This window comes from Anabrus simplex, chromosome 1 (genome assembly GCF_040414725.1).
Source record: "Anabrus simplex isolate iqAnaSimp1 chromosome 1, ASM4041472v1, whole genome shotgun sequence".
Lineage (NCBI taxonomy): Eukaryota > Metazoa > Arthropoda > Insecta > Orthoptera > Tettigoniidae > Anabrus > Anabrus simplex.
In genome coordinates, this window is record NC_090265.1 from 802,648,613 (window position 1) to 802,671,025 (window position 22,413).

The 22,413-nt window shown below is 38.3% G+C and overlaps 1 protein-coding gene across 1 annotated transcript in view; it reads left to right on the forward strand.

The window, feature by feature from the left end:
• LOC136857010 (acid sphingomyelinase-like phosphodiesterase 3b) overlaps positions 1 to 22,413 on the forward strand; it is a 52,685-nt gene that overhangs the window by 323 nt on the left and 29,949 nt on the right. The window lies entirely within an intron of this gene.

Sequence of the window (22,413 nt, forward strand, 5' to 3'; positions counted from 1 at the left end):
CCCTATGGCACTTGGTCGTCGATTCTATGAAACTAAGTTAAACGTCAAATCGATCCAACGTAAGGGACGAAATAGACTTCAAGTCACTTTCCATACGGCTTCTCAAGCCAATGACTTTTTGAGCAGCCCTATTCTTGAAACCCTAAAAATTAAAGCCTATATTCCATCTTCGCAAGTGTTGCGAGTAGGAATAATTCGGGGAGTAGAAAAAGGTTTAACTAATGAAGAAATTCTACAATACTTGGTATCTGAAGTACCAGTTAAGAGCGTTCAACGACTTAATTGTCGCGCAATTCAAGATGGAGAAACCCAATACATCCCCACGGGTTCTATTAAAATAGTTTTCAGGGCACAAACGCTTCCATCCCATGTTGCCTTGTATAAGGTTTATGTGGAAGTTGAACCCTATATGTTTTCGCCAATCCGCTGCCGCAAATGCCAGCGCTATGGACATGTAATACGACAATGTCAGGCCAAAAATGCACGTTGTGGAAAATGTTCTCAGCAGCATGAAACCCAGGCTTGTACTGAGCAATTCACGCAATGTGTTTACTGTAAGAAAAATCATGTAACGGGTTCCTCAATCTGTCCTGAACACAAGTATCAGGTTCAAATTAAACGGTTAATGAGCACCGAATATCTGTCTTTTACCGAAGCTAAAGCTCGAACCGCCCTTCCAATTTATCATTCTGAGCAACAGGAAAATCAATTCCCTCCGTTGCCATCGCATCCTCCATCCCCCCCGACATCTAATCCCCGTAAACGTAAGTTTACTCAAGTCATCATGCAATCTCCCCTTCTGCACCTGAGCCCGGCTTTGATAAGCAGGGATATTTGGCCATACTGCGAAATGAGCATTTGGTTCCAGTCAATTCTATCCCATCAACAAGTACAATGCAGCAACCTATGCAATTACCAGACCCATCAAGTTCGTCACAATCTAATGGGCAGCCACTTTCTGCAGCCCCACAAGGCATAAACCATCCTCCTACGAAGGAACGACTTCATCAGGAAATCCAGCAATTGCTGGTAATGTTACTCCAAAGTATGAGCCATGAGCCACAGATACACCATGTTCTATATAAACTCAGAGATCATATAATGAACATTCTAGTATGATTCAATTATTACAATGGAATTGTCGAAGTGCCACCTCTAAACGACATGAATTACAAATTCTCATAAATGAAACGCAAGCTAATATTGTTTTCTTACAAGAAACGTGGTTTCAACCATATTTTTCTTCCAGATTAATAAGAGGTTATCAAGTATTCCGATACGATGGTAATTGTTTTGATGGAGTAGCCACATGTGTACAAGATTCACTACACTTCACACAACTATCTTTGCAATATATTATTCCACACACGTATGCAGTAGGGATCATTCACCATAATACTTGTTTTATAAATATTTATTGCCCCCCCCCCTCGCATTTACGTTACTCAAAATCAATGGACGCAATTTTTCCAGCAATTCGCACAATTCCAACACCTTTTTATTCTCGGTGATTTCAATTGCCACCACACCGAGTGGGGGTGTACAATTCACACGATAAAAGGCTCCAATTTACTTATTACCTCCAATCATCAGAATCTGTTTATTTTAAATGATGGTTCCCCAACCCGTTTAACTCCGCCTGGATCCCCACCCAGTGCCGTGGACCTTACATTATGCCGTACAAATATGGTTCCTATAACCACCTGGCACACATTATCCGACACCTACACCAGTGACCACTTCCCAATTGTTATAACATATGGTAATCGGCCAATAACTTCCCAGTATACGCCACCTTCCTTCACAAGTAATGTCCGGTCCTATAAAAATTTCAATATTTTAAATTATCAATCCTATCTCAATCACATTCTACAGCAGGAACACGAGTCACCTATTACTCCCTTATTTAACCCAATATTTAAATATGTTTCATCCGTGTAGACCGCTTAAGATAACGAACAGGAGTACGAAATAAAATGGTGGGATAAAGAATGCCACGATCTCATTCATAAGAGAAAACAATTATTTAAACAATATCGCCAATCCATGACCCAGCATCATTATTTCCAGTTACGAAATCATATAGCAAAAACAAAGCTTGTCTTTAATGCCAAAAAACGAAAAGCTTGGCAATCCTTTATTTCTACTCTAACTCCCCAGTTACCAGCCGCGAAATTCTGGAACGTTATCCGCATAATAACTAGAACATTCCAATACCAAACTCATTTTTCATATCCGCGACAAGTTTGAGAAGACTTTCTATATCCCCTCACCCCAGTATCAGTAAATCCTCCCTTTCTACCTAACTCAATGGACAATTCTCGTCAATTTACTTCATTATTAAACCCAATTACATATAATGAACTTCAATCTGTATTATGCACCGTTAATAGTTCATCACCAGGACCTGACGCCATTACTTATCTTATGCTAAAGGCCCTTCCCCCCCCACGTCCAACTTTATTTACTACAATATTACAATGGTATTCTTGAGTCGTTACAAGTACCAATAACATGGAACGATTTTTTCATAACCCCTATTTTGAAACCCACAAAACGACCTACAGACCCTGAAAATTTTCGTGGCATTGTACTGGGATCATGTATACGAAAAGTTTTCTGTAAAATCCTCATGAAACGAATGGCATGGTTATTAGAACATCACTCGTTATTACCTAAGTATCAATTCGCTTTTAGACGTGTTCATAGTACACAGGAACCTATCATTATTTTCCTACTCGATATTTTATTCGCAAAATGGAGGAGACAATCTACCGTTGCAGTCTTTTTAGATATTAAAGGCACCTATGATGCTGTGTTATTGCATATCCTCTGGGAGAAATTAATTATTTATGGATTCCCCATCAGATTTCTTTCTATTTTAAATCAACTATTCACCAACCGTCGGTTAACCATCAAATCAATTCAACACACAATTGAAAGCCGATATACATCACAGGGATTACCACATGGATCGATATTAAGTGGAATTTTGTTTGCTCTTTATATGAAAGATCTAAAATCTATTGTGACACCGCATGCTCGAATTCTAGCCTTTGCGGATGACTATATCATTTATTATTCCCACCCAAACACTGACAATTGTAGAGCCACAATATATCATGTTTTGAGTTTAGTTTTTCGATGGTTAACGACCCACGGACTTTCTCTTTCTTTATCTAAGTGTGCAGCGATGATTTTTACTAATAAACGAACCTTTGATAGAAGTCCTATTACTTTTGATACTTATAGCATCCCCTTTGTCCCACAACACTTATATTTAGGCGTCTATAGAGACCAAAGACTTACATGGCAACCCCAAATACAGTCTTTAATTAGGAAATCTGATCACTATATCACCATATTACGAACGGTAACGAAACGTACATGGGGAGCTGACCCCTTGTCAGCATTACAATTATATCGTGCAACTATCCGTTCCACACTTGATTATAGTGCACATATTATCGATTTAGCCTCTAAAAACAGTTTATTAGCCTTAGATCATTTACAATTTTCTGCATTACGTATCAGCGTGGGTACCCTCCGAACAACACCTACTAACGCTTTATTAGTGGAAAATACAGAAGAACCGCTGCCCATTCGAAGGATAAAAATTTCGAAAAAATTTCTACTTAAACATATTAGCAGATCGAACTCTCTTATCGTCCCCAAATTAAAATTATTATATGAATACTATCAACAGCGACCTCCACCTATTCATCAGTACCCCGCCATATATATGGCATATGCTGAAATGCACCATATTGCTGAGATTATATTACGAACACCACGCTTAAATATGTACTCATATAGCTACGATATTCAAACATTCCGTCCATCAATTATCATTGTACCTTTTGATTCTTCGAATCAAACAATGCATGCACCTAACCTCATACCATACCCTCATAAGAAATTTAAAAGTTTAATTACTTCACCAGATTATCACATTTTTACCGATGGGTCAAAGTCATGTACTGGAGTTGGAGCAGCATTTTTTGATCCACAAACACAAACTAGCTTTAAATATCCGTTGCCTAATAATTTAACTATCTTTACAGCAGAACTACGGTATATGCCATATATCAAGCTCTATTATATGTCCAACAATTGCATTCCAGAAAAATAAATATATTTAGCGATTCTCAAAGTGTGCTACAAGCTCTATAATCTTTCTCCCACAGTCAAAATACATATGTCTACGAAGTTAAACATCTCCTTTATCAACTGGAAACATCTGGCTTTGTTATAACATGATTATGGATTAAAGTCAGCACGTAGGCAACGACATGGCCGATATAGCAGCCAAAGAGGCTAGTGGAGATACCACGAACTTATTACAAATCAAAATTCCAGTCTCAGATTTCCTTCCATGTATTAAACATGAAGCTCAACACGCATGGTACACACAATGGCGTATATCAGCTGGTACGATAGGCCAATATTATTACCAAATTCAACCGAATATTCCCACACTCCTGTGGTTTGCAAACGGTAAGTACACACGACGTCACATCACTAATATAATTAGATTACGCTTTAATCATTCATTAACCCCTGTATACTTATCTCGATTTCACATTACGAATGACCCAACTTGTTCCTGTGGAGAACATTATGGCGACACCGACCATTTATTTTTCCAATGCCCCCAATATGCACACCACCAGGCAATTTTAATGCAGACATTAATTAAAGAACACGTACCTTTACCTACACGACTATCAGTCTTGCTGTCTCAACCTTCACCTATTATTATTGCTATTTTAAACGAGTACCTTGATAACACTCATATCAAATTGTAGTTACGCTCTAGATTTTCAGTTGTTTTTTCCGACATGTTTGCGAAGTGGCATTTCTATACGTTCCTGGTGAGTGTATCTCGCCCCAAGAGTTTTCCTTAGTCCTAATCTTGTACAGTGTATTACGTTAATGCTGCTAAAGAACCATAAAATATCTGTGTATTCGAACTGCGTATATAGTGTCATACTTTCATGGATCTACACACAAAAGACACAATAGTACCTTTTTCAGTTTGTCTATCTAAGTGTATTTGTGTCTAAAACGATAATTAATTATGTAAATGTGTGTTGATAGGCCGGTCTCCACTGATTAACATTTAACAACAACATGTTAAATGTTAAAAGTGTTAAATGTTAACTGGTGACACCATTAGCATGTTAAATGTTAAATGTCAAAAACTGTTTCATTTAACATTGTGTCCACACTTAATAAACATGTTAAACTTGACATCCTTTGTTTATATACAGGTAGTTCATCATATCAGTTTATGGTAATACATTTAGATGGTGTCTAGTATTTTTAAATAAGGACAATGGACTCAGATGAAGAGGAATTGGCCTTTGTTATTGCCACTGTTGCTTCTTCTTATGATTTAGAAATGCAGTTTTATTAGGCACATTTTCTCCCCTCACTCTGCTCATTGCTTCAAAAGCAAACCACTTTGAAGTATAAACTTCGTCCGCTCCCGACTACCGAATTTTCTGAACTTTCTGCAATTCTCGACTGTACTGGGAGCGGAGGGACGCTAATTTTTTTTCGATTTACTCGCGGGAACAATTATAGATATTTTCGAGTTCCAGGAAACTGTCGGCTTTCTTCGCTTTATATCTGTATTCCTCTGATGAGACATCCCACAAATAAGGCCTTCCTATTATATCATTAATTAAGTCCAGAGTAATCTCCTTGCTCTACTCCATTTCTGACTCTACATTTTAGTATAGTGCAGAGAGAACGACACACGTGCGTGTACTGTATTTGTAGCTTATAACAAAGAGAAGGAGTGTTGCGGAGTATTGTAATTATAATCCTACTATATGAGGAGCACGTCGTTTGTGTCGTTTACGTTATGTGTTGGCATGGAAACATCATGGAAGTTGCCGAAGCTGTGCCGACATCGCACGAACAACGAATTGACTTGACATGTTTTCCACTTGGAGCGGAAAACACGCCAACATGTTAAAAGTGTTAACTCAACATTCTGAGTTAACATGCAAAGTCAATTGGAAGACACAATCACAATATACATGTCAACTGTAGCATGTTAAATTTAACATGTTGGTGTTAAATGTTAAACAGTGGAGACCGGCCTGATGTGATACAAGTGAAATATTACCTTGGACTTGTGACTGGGAAATAATATATTGAATCCCAAATAAATATCCTCAAGACAAGACAAGACATTCTTAATTCGATGGCTGTTACGTTGTACATAAGTAAACAAAAATACATCCTTTTATTCACAGTTGTTCAAATACTATTGAGTTTGTGAAATGTAAGAACTGTTTAAAATATTTTTTGACTAACCTCTTGTAAATTTGCTCACTGGCCATGACCCTGTACATACCTGAAATATCTTTAATTAAAACGCTTCTTTCTCTCTTAAGTAATTCACAATGAAATAATAAATGGTCAACAGTTCGATCATTATTACATGGACATATGGGAGTATCTAAAATTTTAAAATGATGAAAATAAGCTTTTAATTTTTCGACCTGTTACCATTGCAGTGAAATTTGGCGTTAAATAAATATGTTGGAAAAGTCTGTTACACTGGGAAAATATGATTTTGTTACTGAAGCCTTTGTCGTTTGATCCCATTCACTCTGCCATTTTCTTAAGCTCTTATCTCTCAATTTCTTAATAAAAACACTTCTAGGAATTTTGCTGTATCGTCGCCATAAGACCTATCTGTGTCGGTGCGACGTAAAGCCCCTAGCAAAAAAAAAAATTTACTGTAACACTCACTAATTCCACTGTCGTGCGCTGCTTCCTTGGCCAGATGATCCGCAAGTTCGTTAAGGTACCGTAGTTCCCAGCATGAGCCTTAATCCAGGTAACTCAATTTTCCACTTGTTACTTGCAAGAATCTTGTTTCATCTTGATTTGGTGAATAACGTAGTTATAGTTATTAAGTTATATGTATGTATTGCACCAAGCCGCGTCCAGGTGGGATACACGAGTATCCAGACTAGCTCTTAATAATAATTTCATCTGCCAAATATTCCTGGGTTGTGAGTTCCGCGTGAGAAAGAACACCGATGACCTACGGTAAATCCCAACCTACGTAGATGAACGTCTTCAACTCGCTATTAGTCGGTTACCGTACATGTATGATACCGGAATTTATCGTAAAATTCAGATTCTCGTGGCTTGTCAAGAATTCAGTACATGTCATCATCATAATCGCAATCAAATTAGTCATTATAAGCTTATATCTAGTACTTATTCTAAGTAGACATTGAAAGAATTTAATGTTTCCACTACTCAGTTTTTATTCATAAATTTGTCTACGTATGAGTTGAAATAAACGTAGATTATCTTGAAAAATAATTTACATTATGACTGGTTTCCTATGCAATCAGCATCTAAATACTATAATGACGTTGCCTTGAAGAAAATAGGTTTAGGAAAATCTCAAACAAATAAATGAAATTAGGCCTCATTCATCTGTATCCTAGTTCTGGCCTGTCAAAGATTTGTATTATAATTAAGTAGTATCCAAGGGATTCAAATGAAAAGAAAAATAAATAAATCATATAATCAAGTAAAATTATTCAACATAATTGTGAAACTTGGATAATTGTAATAATTGTAATAATTAGAACGATTGTAATGATTGGATGCATCCAAAAGATTTAAGTAAAATAAGCTATATACCTACTATATACAATGTTCAAATTGCAATTAAAAATGCGGAAAACGCAAAGAAAATGGTCAATAATTATTCAATTAATTAATTAATTAATTAATTAAGATTTGGAATCTCTCAATATTAAGCTAAGTTGCTTCTCAAAATTATCAAAATTCACTCTTCTGAACCTAAATTCACATGCAGTTACAGAAATGCATATCATTCGGTTAAAACACTTCACATCAATGCCCACGCACAGTAGAAAATTCGTGTGAAAAGATTAATGTCTGATCATTAGGGATTTTCTCTATTTGAGGTTCCAAATTATTCAACGTTTCATATTTCGTGCTAGTTGGCCTCCATATAAGCAAATCTAAGTCCACTTTAAGTCGTAAGCATTCTCAAATTAATTCCATCGTAAGGCTTATATGGCTAAATCATTCAATTATTATTTTAATTCATGGTTAAAATTCAGTTAAAGTGCGTATATGACTTAACATAACATTACCAAGTGTATTACAATTAATATTCCAACGAATAATACCATGGGTGGAAAAATTGACACATAGGAAGACTCTATCCTCATCTAAAATCCACATATGAAAGTCTAAGTTACCAGTGATATCTTACATTGCTCCCATAAAATCATAAGTTGAATTGCCGTAAGTGAGAATATATGAAAACAGTCGTAGATATGTCAGTGAAGGCCTAAATATTGACGTAAGTGACCTCTCGGCTCTTCTGAAGATCCTACTTACTCAATTAATTCTATAGTGATGGCATTAAGATCGTATCCTAATCTGTATCATATATATATTAGGGAATAAAATAGCAATCAGAAACAGTACGTTTCAATACCTATACCTTAGCATGTGCAACCTACACATACTACCATCTCTCGAAGAAATACTATGACCAACTTCCTAAATAACAGTAACTATCACCATCAAAATACACTAGCAACTCATATGCTAATTACATTCACCATTTTACTCTACCATTATCGCGTAGCATTTATATTCAAAGCACTTGTTTCATCAAAAAGCAACATATGTGCCATAACCAACACGTATATAAATCATTATTATTACTGTCATAGTATCAAAGAAACAGCACATCGTAACCTTAAAATTGTGCCACTATATTTCATTGTAACACTCCCTAAATACGATCTTTACGCTTGCTATTTGTTAAAGCCATCACGCATATAAATATTAGCTTCCTCTTAATACTCTAGCACTTCACTGACAACGAATTATGAAAAATATCAATCACTTCTCCACTATCATATTGACAAACTTACGAACGGCATTCACTGGTATTTTAACGCCTATGTTTGGAATTTACGGTAACTTTGGATGAATACCTATTTCCTTGAGAGCACACTCGTATATTAACTACGCACATTATATATTAACCAAAAGAATAAGGTTTTCTACTTACGACACGACTCAAATGGGGACTTATCTTTGCTTATTGGATTTTTGACTTCCATCTCGCTGTTGATCGTCATGGGATGACAGGCCTCGCTCCATGGTTCGGCTTAAGTAATAAGGGTTCATCTCGTCATCACAGCTGACTACTGTCCTCCTGGATCATCCATCTCGTCAAGCGTCACCATAGCCAGAGTAGTCTTTGCCTCAGCTTCTTAGAACATCATGTTGGTCTTCATTGCGTCAAGGACAGAATAACACAAGGCATTAGTTGATTTATACATGGTAATTTGCTTAGTAATGCTAATGTGGTCAATATATTTGTTTTCTGGTCCGTCTAATTTGCCTACAAGACTCTAAATATTGTCTTATTTCAAACTGCCTTGCTCGCCGAAACGTCGTGAAATTTACGTGCTTTTAGAATTGCACTCTATTTTCCGTTTAATTCAGCTCTCTTGACGTTGTGCAGTATCGGGCAAATAAAATGTTCCGAGCCCAACCGTGACGTAGTACAGCTCCAACTTGACGTTTCTTATCAGCTGGTCTTTAATCTCACGTATATGTCAATCACAGCTGATGTCTTGCGGGTTATCGTAAATTTGATCTTATCTCCAACAGTTGATTAAAGACTCCGATTAAATAGTTGGTTTCTTTACGCGATTCCGTCTTTCTACGATGCAGTGCTCAATTGATATTTTTTTTCTAATGGAAGACTTTTTTTCAATAATCAATTTAAATAATCCGCTCTCGTCATTCTTTCGCACCGCCTTCTAAAAGTGGTTCTTTCCGTGATTGCCGGTTGAATTTATTGTCTCTTTAGCTCGTACCGCTGTTAATTGCTTTTATACTGATCCGTTAATAGCCGAAGCGCCATTTTTGTTCCAAATACAGCAACTATAGAACAGTGAAATGGCACATTATGCATGCTGAACATAACCAGTCAAAAATAATGTACATTGTAACAAACGTAACATTCAGTGTAATATCCAACTCCTCCCCCCCACTGCCGATAAAAAGAGAAATAATAAATAAATAAAATACAATCAAAAACTCTCACACTCCCTCATCCATTTCCTTCTATCCACACTTCTTCCTTCACCAGCCCAGATCACCTGGCCTTTAGGTGGCCTGCCTCACCCCCTTCAGGACAAGGAATGAAAATTGTTCAACAAAAATTTTTAAAATAATGAAAAATTAAGAGACTTCAAAGGAGTCCCCATGTCTCATGGTCAGCAAAAAAATTAAGTTCAGGTGCTAGCATGGCAAAGTCCAGAATGCACTCAGAGAAATACAGTGTAACCTCCTCTCTCTCCAGCTGTAGGAATGTGACTTAATTCTAAGGTCATATTGCTGGGCTTCAGTTGTACATTTCATCGCAGAAGAAAGGAAGGACACACTTCCACTAAACCAATTACCACTTGATAGAAGATACTGGATCTCTTTGGGCACAGACAATGCGCAAGGCATTATGACATCACAGCCGAGACCATGTGGAGTATGAAGCAGTTAGTTGGCTTGCAGCCAGAGAGAAATATGGTTTATGTAGAGTAGAATGAAGCGATGTAATATGATGTAGAGAATTTTGTAGTTTACTGGCAGATGAACGGTGAGTAAGTAGTATTACAATTTAGACTGGCTACTTAGAATCGGGATTATAATCCTGTCCTATATTGAGTCACTCCAAATAAAAACAATTTAACACTACCAGCTACTCGCAAAGTTCTGACAGACTTCCTCATATACAGCACTGACCTGTATTACTGTAGTTGAAATATGAATGCATGTATACTTTTTCACCTCTACTCTGTGGCCACAATGAAACTTTAAGATGGCAGACTGGACCAAGTGTTCTATGGAGCTGTTCAACATACTGGGTTGGATTCTTCTGACTCCTCATAATTATGAGAGATATTTTGGTACAGTTATCAGTATGAAGTACATCCCTGGATGGAATGAATAGAGCGAGGAGCCTTACAATCAATTGCTTGAAAGCTGAGAAGGATATAGCAGATGAGCTGCTGCACAGTTTACATGCTGACAGATATGAGTTCAATGTGGACAGCAGTGGCGTATGCTGGTATCAAGACGTGGGCTACCACTAGACTTAGGCTACCCCTTTGCGATAGTTGGTTTAGGGAACATCAAGCCTTAAGCATTTTGAGCTGCATCCAACAGCCAACGGAGCTGCCCGCTGTGTTGTCAAGGCTGCTTCACAAGCTACTGCCCTGGCCTCTGCCACCGCCAATACTCAACACCTGATCAATCGAGTTGGTAGCCTAAGGTTTAGGAAATTGAAGTCCAGCTTTGAGGCCAAATGGATAGAATGCTTGCCTTTGGTCCGACGGCCCCGGTTCAGTTTTCAGAATCAACCCCCCCCCCATACTGTTAATTCCCCTGGCTTGGGAACTGGGTGTTTATGACGTCTTCGCCATTCATTTTATCCTTATTAGGTCACCACCAAGCCTATGTAGATGCCGTGCACTATTATTATTATTATTATTATTATTAACATCATCATCATAATCGTTAAATAACAATGTTGAATTTTACAGCGGTCATACCCATCGTTCAATAGTTAATTATCTTCCTCGGAAGATCAGTGGTGGTGTCCGACCCATGATCACGGGTTTGATTCCAACCAACAAAAGAGAACACTAAAGCTGAAAGATTGCGTTTCATTTTAGCAGATCTACCAATAAAAAGAAAACTATATTATTCCTATAACAGCAGCCCTGCAGAGTCTTCCTACAAGGATGTAGAAGTAAATGGGAGTGAAATACCAGCACTCCGTTATCTATATATTTAAGACAGAAGGATGAGGTGAGGAAGTATATACGATGAGTAACGCATGGTGATAGTTAGCAGTGGCGATTTGACGGACCGAAGCCTAGCACAGCTATCCTCCGCCGGTCCCCGCACCAGTAGGCAGACAGCAGCAAGCCACGTGAGGCGAGTTGATGGGAAGGGACAAGAGTCTGGGCTGCAATATCAGTCTCCGAAGCCTTGTTCTCAGAAATACGTGCGACGTGTTTTCTCATTGCTTTCAAGGTTTGCAAATGGAACAGTGTGTCAGATGCTTACAATATAATGTGCTTTAGATTTCCATCGCTCACATTTGAGGTTTGGGCTTCACTTATAGCCTTGGTAGCCCTCAGTATACGCCACTGGTGGACAGCTGAAAACTTGGATTTTAAAAAATCTAGCAGAAAAGCATGGAGTCTCCTACACAGGTTGGGTGGAACTGGTTCAAAACCTATTGCTGTGATCCACTGCATCACAACAAACAGCATAGAATCATAGATTGTGAACACATCTAGCAAAATCTCTTACTTATCATGAAGTTACCTGTGCCATTAAGGAACTAACATCTTGACAAGGCTTCTGGGATTCATGGTGTACACCGAGAGTTTATGCCATCAGATGACTTCATTATTAATCCAGTCTGGCTGCATACCAAATGCATTGAAGAAAGCCAAAATTATAGCCATCATTAAACCTGGAAAATCAAAGATACCACTCTACTGAGTATGGTTTACAAGCTCTTTGAAAGATTGGTATATAAACAGAACTGACTCTGCAGTACTTGAGGCAGAACTAATTGAGCAAGAAGGATTTCAATCAATTAGGGCCAAGTCCTCATCCTGACAACATGTATAGAAGCTGGGTTCCAAAATAAACTCAAAACCGGTTGTTTTCATCGACCTTTCTGTTGGTTATGATACAGTTTATGGCAAGGGGATATCCAAAAATTTCTTTATTGAGTTTCCTGACTGAAGATGGCAACCCTCATAGATGATATGTTGAGCAATAGAACTTTCTAGGTCATCCTAGATATCAGCATGAATACACTGAAGAAAAGTAATAGTGGACTCCCACACAATTCTGTTCTTGCCCCATTACTGTTTACCCTGTACATCGCTAATATGCCTGCAACCACATCAAGCAAATTTTGTTTACAGATGATTGTACCTTAGCCAGTTGGCTTCAAACATGTGAGGTCAATGAAACCATGCTACCAAGCTCGATAGCTTCAGTCGCTTAAGTGTGGCTAGTATCCAGTACTTGCGTATAGTAGGTTCGAACCCCACTGTTGGCAGCCCTGAAAATGGTTTCCCATTTTCACACCAGGAAAATGCTGGGGCTGTACCTTAATTAAGGCCATGGCCGCTTCCTTCCCACTCCTAGCCCTTCCTTGTCCCATCGTCGCCATAAGACCTATCTGTGTCGGTGCAACGTAAAGCAACTAGCAAAAATGAAACCATGCTAGCTGTCATGAGTACGGTAAGTATTTTCAGAAATGGAGACTGCAGTCTAGTCCCTCAAAAACCAAAGTACTCTACTTTCATTTTAATAACAAAAATATCAATAGGGAACTAGAAATATGATTTGACAATTTACCGGTACATAAATAAACTCCTATGGGACAAAATTCTGGCACCTCATCATCTCTGAAAACTGTGAATATAGTTAGTGGGACGTAAAACTATTATTATTACTTGCTCATAACAAACATCCAACATACAGTATTTAGGAGTCACCTAGTCATTTAGTCGAACACCTCACCAGGGCTGCAACTAAAGTAAATACAATGAACATCATCATCTTGACAATGTGCAGCACGACATGGGGGTCCTCAGCTTCAACATTAAGATGATCCACACTTGGTTTGGTTTACTCCATTGTGGAATACTATGCCCCTATATGGCTGAATACCCCCTACTCGAGTTTGGTGGATGTCCAATTAAATAGGGCTATGAGTATGATAAAAATAAACCTATTCCTATTGGCTTCCAATACTACATCATATTCCACTACTGGTTTGAAGAGAACAAGTTTTAATTTCAGAACATTGCAAAATCATGTAGCTTTCTCAATTCACATGTTATTTGGACATAGCAGATCTCAATAGAGATAGGCTCCAGTCATGGCAACCTCCACTGGCATCAGCCAAATTTCTATCTGATCGAAGCATTGATCTAAAAGAGAAATGGGCTGGGCTGAGTAATTCAGGCAGTAGAGAACTGGCCTTCTGAGCTCAAGTTGGTGTTTCAATCCCGGCTCAGACCGGTGGTATTTGAAGGTGCTCAAATATGTCAGCCTCGTGTTCACAGATTTACTGGTACATACATGAACTCCTGTGGGACAAAATTCTGGCACCTCATTATCTCTGAAAACTGTGTATGTAGTTAGTGGGACGTAAAACTATTATTATTAAAAGAGAAATGGAAGGAATATGGTTGCAGAACACTCAAATGCAATGTGGAGAAACCACCTGATTATGTGATTATGACTTACCGTACCTTGCAAGTTTAGGATTAAAACAAACAGGATTTGCACCAGCCATGGCAGATGAGCCAATGTGCTTTCAATTTGGGGTGCCTTCTTCAGCGTGTGATTGTGGAATGAAAGACGAACCATCTGTCACACTGTCCAAGAGTTTCCCTGAGATCCTATAAAGCATGGCCTCTCAAACACCCAAAATCTCACGCGTGCAAACTGAGGCGCAGAGTTCCTGTGCAAAGTGCATCGATCCCACTCGGCTCGGCTCAGCTCGGACCAACGCTTCGTCTCTGGGCTAAGCTCGGCTCAACTCGGCTCGGATTTGGAGCGCTACGGAGCATGTGAGGAAGAGGGAGACAGGCGTGGGGAAAGAGAGAGACAGCGCTATTGCTCCAAATCGAGGAGAGGGGGTCTGCACTCTGGTCAACCAAGTGAAGTCGTCTTTTGCACAGTGCAATGCAATGGTGCATACACCCTAAGGTCCTGCTATAAAGGATGCTTTACTGAACTCGCTGGTTGATACAATTGACTACAATATATCTCAAGTGAGTATGTGGGTATGATTATTTAATCATTTATTTTAATATTATTACATTAATTCTGAGTACCTACTCCATGGCTAACTGGTTAGCATGCTGGCCTTTGGTCCAAGGGATCCTGGATTCTTGGCATCAACTTGAAAGTCCTGCATAAGGCCTCTCCAGAGGCCTTTCTTTCATTTTGGAAATAGTGATGTGCCATATGCTGAATAAAAATAAATTTACAATTCAGAGAGATCGCATTTTAAGTACATAAAAATGGCCATGAAAAAAAAAGTTAATTTAAAGAAATTTAAACCATGTCAAAGATCTGTCAATGTAGAGAATTCCAAATGAACTGGGAAGCCTTCTCATAAATTCAGACACAAATCTTCTGTGAGAGGGAGTTCATATATTCCTGATATAGACCAATTGAAGAAGGTGCTTTAGTTAACTTTCTCCAAGATGAGCAATGCATCATTAATTTATAATTTAGTTAACTTTAATTTAGGTCTGTCTTACATCCAATCAGTCAAGATGTTCCTTGAAATGAACTATTCGTAAAATTTTGAAAACAAAAAATGATCCTAAGCAGTATTGCATAGATGCTACTATGAAAATCTACATCAGTATTATAAAATTTAAATCTCTACGAATTGATTACATTTATTTAAGAGGTAGTGTACATAAAAACTCTTGATTTCAGGAGCAACCATTGTTTCAACAAAGCTGGAACATCATTGCAATCCATTTATAAAGCCTTCGAATATGTTGTCTCAGAGTTAAAGCAAAACCTGCCTGACATGATGGTATATCCTTGCCTAGGCTTCAATGACTACTGGCCATTTGGACATCACCCTACAAACCCTAAGCAGCCCTCTTTCTATGCACAACTAGCTGATCTCTTTGGGTCATGGCTTTTTGAGGAGGTAATAAAGAAAAATTTCAATATTGTATTCTTATTTCTCTTAGTGAAAATATCAGATATTTTAAATATGAAACAAATCATAATTCTGTAGACATGAAATTGGCTTTTGGGCTTATGTTGTATCAAGAAAACAAGGTGAAACACTTTACATCGCACAGAACTTCATTCCGCATCTTCAGATGTGAACAGTCAAGATTTTCCTTTGAAGACACAGAACAAAGTTCTCTGTGAAACGTAAAGAGTTTCACCTGGTTTTCTTGACATGGCATAAGCCCAAAAGCCAATATCATGTCTATACGTATGAGGTGTGAAAGCATCAATGTTAACATTAAAATCATAATTCTCTTTATTCTATAGCAGGTGAACCATCGCCCCTCATAATTTTAGAAGATAAATGCAATCCAGTAATATGCATTAGTTGTGATGGTTGATATTCCTCTATCTGCCTCCTATATTATAATGATACACAGAAAGCATATCCTGCGAAACACATGGACTGTATTAACCTTTTTACATCATGAGAACAAGACCACTCTTTACCGGGCGAGTTGGCTGTGCAGTTTGGGGCCGCACAGCTGTGAGCTTGCATCCAGGAGATAGTGGATTCGAGCCCCACTGTTGGCAGCCTTGAAGAGGGTTTTCCGTGGTTTCCCATTTTCACACCAGGCAAATGCTGGGGCTATACCTTAATAAATATCATGGCTGCTTCCTTCGCACTCCTAGCCCTTTCCTATTCCACGTCACTATAAGACCTATCTGTGTCTCGGTGCGATGCAATACAGATTGTAAAAATAAAAAGTAAAAAAACAAGACCACTCCAAATATATGACATTGAATCAGTTGTACCATCCAACAAATGATATTTTAGGTTGTATCCCATTGATTAAGTACTGGTATAGTAAAATGTTCTTCTTCTCCTTTTTCTTAGGATGCCATCTCCCTACAAAGATTGGCGTTCCAATTGATTGTGATAACTCGCTAGACAGTGACTCAAAAGATTTCTATGGACCAACAGTGTAGGTCTTTAAGCCAGGAAATTCTCTGTCTTAAAATGTGCTATTAATGCTTAAAACTTCAATACTGTGACATGATACAGTGAAATGAGGAAGAATTGCTTGCTAGATATCCTCAACAAAAGCCCTTTACCCTTTCTTTCAGTAGCTGACAAGGAAACATCACACTGTGACCCACCAATTCGATTCGAACTGGATATGTACATTGTTATACTCCATCCACTCATAATTAACCGAATATTAGGTGTAGACTCTCTTCAGTTCCTATTAAAGGCCATCTTTATTTGGTAGACAAACTGTCTGTAGTGTGTATACCACAAAGTAAATGACAATTCCAAGCGTGTTGTTGTAGCACAGTCAGTACAGTGATTGGCTGGTTTTTTTTTTAAATTTTATTATTCTGTAAGTTTGTTTTATTTCAGTTTTGCTTTTTATTATATTTTGTTTTTATGTTTCAATCTTTCTTTTTTTTAGTTTTATTAACTTTGCCTCATTGGTTATACTGTATTTTTATCATTAGCTAGGCCATATTAATTTCAAACTGATACAATGGAAACTGTATTAATCCAACATCAGTAGACACTACTTCCACTACCACCATATAAATTTACAAAGCAGCTTTTATGCAAGATATTTACATTTGCACAGAGTGCAGCGTTAATGCGCTATGGCCATGAAGCCAAGTTTTGCATTTGGAAGACGATGGGTTCAAACCCTACCGTCAGCTGTCCCATTTTCACTTCCAGGCAAATGACTTGACAGTTCCAATTTGTCGACCACAATCAGTTTCTTCCATCTCCTTTTCAGTTTCATTCACCACCATTAATTTCACCTGCATTAGCTCCTCAAGTGAGATTGGCATCAGGAAGGGCATCCGGCTGTAAAATAAACATGCTATATAATTTCATCTCACCTCATCCCCAACCCTATATCAGGAAACAGGCCCAAGGGATAGCAATAGTTAACATATTTGTATACAAATTATTTGCATTCCTACATATGAAGCGGTCGGAAACAACGTGAACAAGGTACATGAGCATTAGAGGGATGGTCATACTGATAAATGATTTGAAATAAATAATTCCATATCTCGCACCATCGTCATTTTATCAGCTGCTGAAGTTAGCCAATCAGATCACTTCACAGGCGAATTGAAATGGGCTTTGCACGGCAGTGTTGCTAAATCTGTACGTGGCTTAAGACAGGCACGAGAGCACAGGTCAAAGAATAAAACTTCGCCAGGGAAGAAATTTGAGTACAGACTTACGAGCTGACAGGATCGCTCCAAAGCAAGTATGCTGCAGTGACACTGGCAGAAAGCAAGGGTGTGTTTGATGCTGTTTTCTTGAAGTCACGTGCAACGCTGCCGTGCAAAACTCATTTGAATTCACCCACAAAGTGATGTGATTGGTAGTTGATAAAATGACAACGGTGTGAGATACCGAATATTTCTTTCATATTATTTATCAGTACGACCAACCCCCTAACACTCATATACATGGTTCATGTCGTTTCCGACCATCCTGTATACAACCTGTGTCTGAAAAGTTTGGTGAATGATCGCCTAGGTTGTACACTGTGTCAGTTCGGACAATGCGCTCGTGCATATGCATTGCGAGACATGACACCAAGTGCCCCCTACCAGTCAACTCAACACAGTTAAACGGAGTTGAACGCTGCAACACATTGCACGGAGTCAGTGTGAGAACTCATGTCATTGCACAATGGAGTGCAAAATCTAGCAATGTGTTAACATGAACGGCAACAGAAACGCATGCAATGTTAGTGCAAGTTTACCATGCTCAAGCAGTAAGTAAAAAGTGCACTTTAGACTGGTTTAAATGCTTTCGAGATGGAAAGGAAGGTGTTGAGGATGAGGCGCATTCGGGTCAACCAACCACAAGCACATCTTCAGACAACATCGAACGAGTGCGACAGATGCTTGCGAATGATCGGCGACTGTCCTTACAAATGATAGCAGATGAAGTGGGTGTAGGCAAGGATGCTGTTTTCTTGACATGGCTCTCAAGCCTATCTGAAGTCACATGCAGATTTAGCAACACTGCCGTGCAAAACTCATTTGAATTCACCCGCAAAGTGATGTTCACGAACATTTGAAAAAGTGGAAGATTTGTGCCCAGTTTGTATCGCACAACCTGACAGACGAGCAGAAGCAAACTCGGATGGAAACGTCCAGAGATTTCATTGATGTTTGTGACCAAAATCCAGAGATGTTGAAATCCATCATTACATGAGACGAGTCGTGGTGCTACCAGTATGATTCAGAGACCAAGAGACAGTCAATGGCGTGGTTTTCAGCAACTTCTCCGCCTCCCAAGAAAAGTCGGCGCACAAAGTCCAAGATTAAGAAAATGCTGAACATCTTTTTCTACAGCAATGGTGTCATTCATCATGAATTTGTAGCCCAGGGTACACCTGTCAACACAGAATTCTACGAGGAAGTTTTGAAATGGCTGCTGCAACACATCAGATGGGTTCGGCCTGAACTATACCGGAGTGGACAGTGGAAGCTCCTCTACGGCAATGCCCGTCCACACACCGCAATCTGCGTGACCCAGTTTCTCACTGAACGCCAGGTGACTGTTCTTCCATGCCCTCTGTATTGTCCGGATTTGGCGCCGGCAGATTTTTTTGTTCCCCTATCTTAAATTAGCCCTGAAAGGCCACCGGTTCGACAGTGTAGCAGGTATCCAACAACGCGTGACAAGGGCCGTGAGATTCCAAAAGAAGTGTTTGCTGCCAGCTTCCAGCAGCTTTACAGTCGATGTCAAAAGTGTGTTATAGCTGACGGAGATTACTTTGAAGGCCAGTAAAGGAGTTTTGTGTGTAACTTACGTTGTCTTTATTTCACGAGACCATTCACCAGACTTTTCAGACACAGGTTGTATTTAACTGTATTGGATCATGATATTTACAAGATTGTGGGTGATATTTATTATACATACAATCAAATGATAATGTTATTTGCTTTATGACCCACTAACTACTTTTAGGTTTGTGGAGACGCTGAGGTGCCAGAATTTAGTCCTGCAGGAGTTCTTTAATGTGCCAGTAAATCTACCAACACAAAGCTGACATATTTGAGCACCTTCAAATAGCACCGAACTGAGCCAGGATCGAACCTGCCAACGTCTGAGCCACTCAGCCCGACTACAATAAATGAATGCCTGCTTACTGCGTTCATATTTTGGAGTTCATACTCTGTCAGAGAATACAACCTGACTTACAAACTTAATAACTTTTTTAAAAGAACCGACTGCAAGTGACCCAAACCATGATAAACTATAGATGCAAATTACCAGCCTGTTTATATATTATATGACAAATAAAGAGTTTACAGTTTATATGCCAAGTAAAGAAGGCCTTTTATGAGAAACAAAAGAGGGTCTACACCTAATATTTTGTTGATATGAATGGAGAGTGTATTACAATGTGTCTATCAAATTTGAATCCAATCAGAATATTACAGTTGGTGATGTTCCCTTGTAAGTAGGACAAGTATGGAAGTGCTAGACAGACCATAGTAATTGCAAGGTCGAGGATGGTGGAGACAGATACAAACTCGTAAACATTGGACAGGGGTTGCACACCAAACTTTCCAACTTAATGATTCCAAATTAAATTCGTACAACGAATAATTGGACAAGGGTCGTACTCCAAACTATCCAACTAAATGAAAACTGAACAATTCGACAACAATCTACATAATCTTCTTCACTGGACAGTAAGAAAGGTCTAGAAAAAGAAGGAACACTATACAATGAAGACAAGTGTGCAAGAGCTTAAGCGGAAAACTGTCGAACTTAATAAAGAACCCAGTGAAGTGACAAAGAATGAAATTAAAGATGTTTTAGTTTAGAAATAGTTTTTAATTTGTATAATTTTAATCTTAACTAACAAACACAACCCCCCACCCCATCCCACCCCCCCTCCCTCACCAATTAAGTGTCCCTTACCAACACATTTTAATTTTAATTATGAAATGTTTTATGTTTTTTCACCTAAGCTTTAAGTAAAACAGCTGATGATGATTGCTAAGCAATCGAAACATGTACTGTAAGTTTTTAATGACATAAAATTTAGCCAAAGGCTAAATAATAAAAAGTATCGATCAGGTGGAACCTTTCACTTAATTGTTATTTTGATTGGCTTCTTGATGTCTGCGGTGTTCTCTTTCAAACAAGTTGACAGCAGTGGATGTAGTGTTCTGCCACAGTGAATGGTCCACAGCACATTCTTCTCATGTCTGTATATCTATACCAGTTGTCTTCATGATGTGTTTCAGCTCCATTAGGTCTACTGCCAGAGCAAAGTTCACCATAAAGAATTTGGCGGGGAAGCCTGGTATCACGCATGTGGTGAACATGGCCTAACCATCTCAGTTGATGAGCGATGATTGTTGCCTCAATGCTATTTAGCTACGCTTTGTCAAAAACTGCCGTGTTGGTCACATAGTCCTCCCACTTAATATTAATAAATCAATAAATTGATTAATAATGACTTATCGATAAATACTACATAACTAAAGTTATACAGAATTAAATTTCTGATCATTTATGCTATTATTTTTACCATACTGGCTATGATAACAAAGATATTCATGAACACTTAGATTTTTTTTTGCTAAGTCCATATCAAAGCCAAACCACAAGAAAATGGGTGAATAGAATTTAATTAAATTCGGTATGTAAAGTCTGGAAATAAGATGATACGGTCTAGGTTATAAATAATATTTATTCACGCTGGGTGAAATGGTAGTTTAGGGGAAGGTGCCTGATATTTAATATTTTAAATACCTATAAAGTTATAGAGAATAGAAGTTCCAATCATGTATGTCATACAGTTTTACTGTACTGACTATGATAATAGAATAATGAATTGAGACTTTTGTTGCTTAGTTCATATGAACACCAAGTATTGTTAACATGGAAATACTGTGATACTGTGTGATCGTGTTAACTGGTGATGGTTTTTGTCATGATTGCCTTAAGTTGTAAAATTGTGTGGTCATCGGTTCATATTGACAAGAAAAAATGTGAAGATGATTATAAAAAATGAGAAAAAAGCGTAAAAGAACTATCGTTTGAAGAATAAAACAAGGGGTCATGAAAGAAGGAAGGACGGAAGGAGTTCCTTTATATTAGATGCCCTAATATCCCAGAGTCAGAAGAAAACTAAATATGAAGGCCTATAATATTGAAAGTTCATAAAACTGATCAACAATAACATTACATTGACCATTATTGTGATGTGATTTGTCTCTTCTCCTGCCACTCATCTCCGATAGATGGGATTACGGCTGCGCCCCGAGTAAAACAGCATGTCTGAATATTGGCAGAAAGTAGCTGGGAAGTTAGATAACTTCGCACATTTTATATGACTGTCCCATCAACAATGGGTACTGCAGCTAGTAGTAAATAAATAGACTGATTGAATATTGAGAGATGAGAATTAAAATAAAAGCTAGACAATAGGGACAAAAAGGAAGGAAGAGTGAAGTACAGGACCCACAAAAGCAGACTATCCTAAATTGAGAATGTCAAGTATTTGGGTAGAGAATTAA